Consider the following 3,576-nt stretch of genomic DNA (forward strand, 5'->3'; position numbering starts at 1 on the left):
GAGGAGTGGGAGGAAGGGGAGGGAAAAGGGAGATGGGGAGGGAAATGGGAGGCGGGGAGGAGGCGGAAATTTTTTTTTCAATAAAAAATTATTAAAAAAAAGAGTGGCATCTGGAGAACGAAAGGACTATAGTGTCATAGAAACATGGATTCAGATAAAGAAATGATAGAGGACAATGACTGCTGTGCAAATGACGTGTACATATCTAACACAAAATTCATGCAGATCAAATCATCAAGATGCTGAATGTGGGAATAACCTGCCAAACCCACTACAGCCAAACTGACTACATTCTGGTAATCAGGAATCTCTTATCTAGCATCCAAAACATCCAATCAATTCCTAGTTCTGACTTAAGAACAGATCACCAAGTAGTTATAAGAAACATTCACCTGAAACTTGCGAGAGACATGCCAGGCAAGACAAACCAGAAGATCAATTATAAACAAATAATTAACCCAGCTTTGCAGAAAATATAAGAGAATAACTGAATTTCAATGGGATTGCTGTGAGTTTCTCCTCATTTAGTTTGATATTGGCTGTTGGATTACTACTGCCCAGTTCTATGTGTGGCTACTGGGATAAAAAGTATATGTCCTGTTTCACTGAGAAACCCTTTCTCAAACAAGCAAGCAAACAAACAAACAAAAAAAGATGTATGTCTTTAAGACTGACCAGTAGGGTTGTTTTATTATCTGATCTTCAGGGAAGCTGTATTTATTAAAGCATAAGTGAAAGATCACTATAGAGTACATCTTTAAAACTGAAAGAAAACCCTGATTAAATGATGAGAGATGCTATAGTCATTTATAATAACAGAACACTCACTAAGACAGACTGTTTAGTCAGTGAAAATACTCAGATCTCATAGGCTAAAATTTTCAGGCAAAGAAATTAAAACAAACAACTTTAGAATTGCCAAGAGATGCCATTTTAATATATGGCAAAGTAGATTTCTAATAATAAATGAACCATGTGGTAAGAGCCACTGGCTAGCTGTTTTACTATTCTGACCTTCAGGTTGAACACCAATATCTGTATCTGGGTATTTATTAGTGATGCTAAATTAGGAGCCCAAAGTTTAGGGTACATGTTTATTTACCTGAGGCATTTTAGCCACCAGCACAGGCAAGTGTTGGACACAAACCTAACAACCTGAATTGGTGAGAAAAACAAGCACTCTCAACTCCCATCCACCCAAGCTTAACTTCCACTCCTGCACCATTCATTCACTTGTGACTTCCCATAACAGTCACTGCTTGCTGACACCTGCAGGCACTATCCACACAGCTTTCTGCACATCCTGATCTCTACAGCTTCCTGTGCCTCCCTTGTTCTGGAAGCTCAAAGCTTGCCTCCAATCCTGCTTGTGGCCCCCATGAGGATACCACTGCTTCCTGTGGCTCTGGCCAGCATACACCCACTGCAAGTTACCCTGACCAGCCTCTCCTTAACAAAAATCTATTCAGTTTGGTTTTGAGTTTTCCTTAGAGTATCCACAGGTTAGCAACATTAGAATAAGTAATATCTGATAGCCAGCATTTCTGGACTGCTGTAGCAGTATAACGGAGACACCTGCTGGCCCACATTGCTATTTCACCTTAAAATTCTAATATTAACAAGGATTTTAATGGAGTTAAGTCATCTGATAATGCAGACAATATCACTATCCAAGAATTTAAAAAAAAAACTTTCATTTATACTATAAAGGGAATTCTAAAAGAGTTATATGACCTACCTGGGTAACATATAGTCTTAGATTTAACTGCTATTAGTTTGATACTTCATATTATATCCTGAAGGACATGGTTTGATAACAGAGTCGAGAATGAGAAACTTTTAAAAATGATACAGACTTTATACACTAGTAATGTGAACTTGGCTGAAAAGATTCATATCATTAAAAATGATAACCATAATTCAACAGAAAAGTTTAATCATGACAGTGAATTATGAAACCTTATAGAATGATGCCATGGCATTTCATTTGTATTTTAATAAATAAGTTCAATGTGAAGACCAGAAAAAGCAAAGCAGACAGCCACTGATTCTTACCTAAACCTCAGTCCAAATCTGGTGATCTTCCCTCCAGGAAACCTAAGAATGAGACTGAGACTCTTTCTCCTCCCATTTATAATCATATCTAGTTCTGAGATTAAAGGTGTGCACCACTACCACCTGCTTTCTATGTCAAGAACATGTGACTACTGGGATTAAGGGTGTGTGTCATTGTGACTACTGGGATTAAATGTGCGTGCCATTGCTTCCTGCCTATAAGGCTTGCCAGTATGGCTACTTTCCTTTACTGATCATCAGGCAAGCTTTATTTATTAAAAGAGAAATGAAATGCCACTACAGAATGGAACCGAGAGATAAGATTATCTGAAAGAATTTGTACTGTTGAAACTGACCAACAAAATCTGTTACAAAATTAGGGAAGGTTAGCAGATAGAAAACCCTCCTGGAAGGCATTCAATACGCCATCCACATAATTTCTAAAGATGAGAAGATACCATTAATGGAAAAACTGAAAGACTTGGATCCATATGTACATGATAAGAGCCATAAATTAATTGATTTGATGAAATTGTTAGAAATATTCATAGGTAAAGAAATACATACTCTACAAAACACAGTAATACATAGATTTGGAACCACTGAAGAACTTTGTCAGAACTGATAAACAAGAAGCTGTGGTACAGACAGAAGATTTAACATTGCCAGTACCTCTCAGAGTCAGAGATGATATACCAAGTGTTTTAGCTACTTATCCTCTTACTATTTCTGAAAACAAACAAATAGTAAATACCTAAAAGGATACACAGAATGTAAACGGAAGCCTATATGCATGAAAGATCTAAAATATATTAATCAAACAGTAGTATCTTTTGGAATGAATTTACCATATGGGAAACAGTTTATAAAGACATGGATTCAAGAAATAACGTTACTCCACATAATTGGCTTCAATTAGTGTCATCTGTATTACCATGGTCTTCAGCTGCACAGGAAGAGTTGCTGTAGAGAGAAGGCTAGGGTACTTGGACATCAAGGTAGAAACAGGGCTTTTGAGGCCTTCCAAGATAAAATTCTTGGTGAGTGAGGTAATACTGATCCACAGAATCAAGATATATACAGTGAACACATTTTTCCCCTATATATGCCATACTGCAGCCTTGAACAGTTGAGACAAGATTGAAAAACTAGGAGATCTCAAGGTCCAAATCAGGAGCAGAATGAGAGAGAGCACAAGCAAGGAACTCAGGACCGCGAGGGGTGCACCCATACACTGAGACAATGGGGATGTTCTATCGGGAACTCACCAAGGCCAGCTGGCCTGGGTTTGAAAAAGCCTGGGTTAAAACCGGTCTTGCTGAACATAGTGGACAATGAGGACTACTGAGACCTCAAGAACAATGGCAATGGGTTTTTGATCCTACTGTACCTATTGGTTTCGTGGGAGCCTAGGCAGTTTCGTGGATGCTCACCTTACTAGACCTGGATGGAGGTGGGTGGTCCTTGGACTTCCCACAGGGCAGGGAACCCTGATTGCTCTTTGGGCTGACGAGGGAGGGG

The sequence above is a fragment of the Alexandromys fortis genome, unplaced genomic scaffold (assembly GCF_014885135.2).
Source record: "Alexandromys fortis isolate MF-2015 unplaced genomic scaffold, M_Fortis_MF-2015_v1.1 scaffold_229, whole genome shotgun sequence".
In the NCBI taxonomy this organism is placed as follows: Eukaryota; Metazoa; Chordata; class Mammalia; order Rodentia; family Cricetidae; genus Alexandromys; species Alexandromys fortis.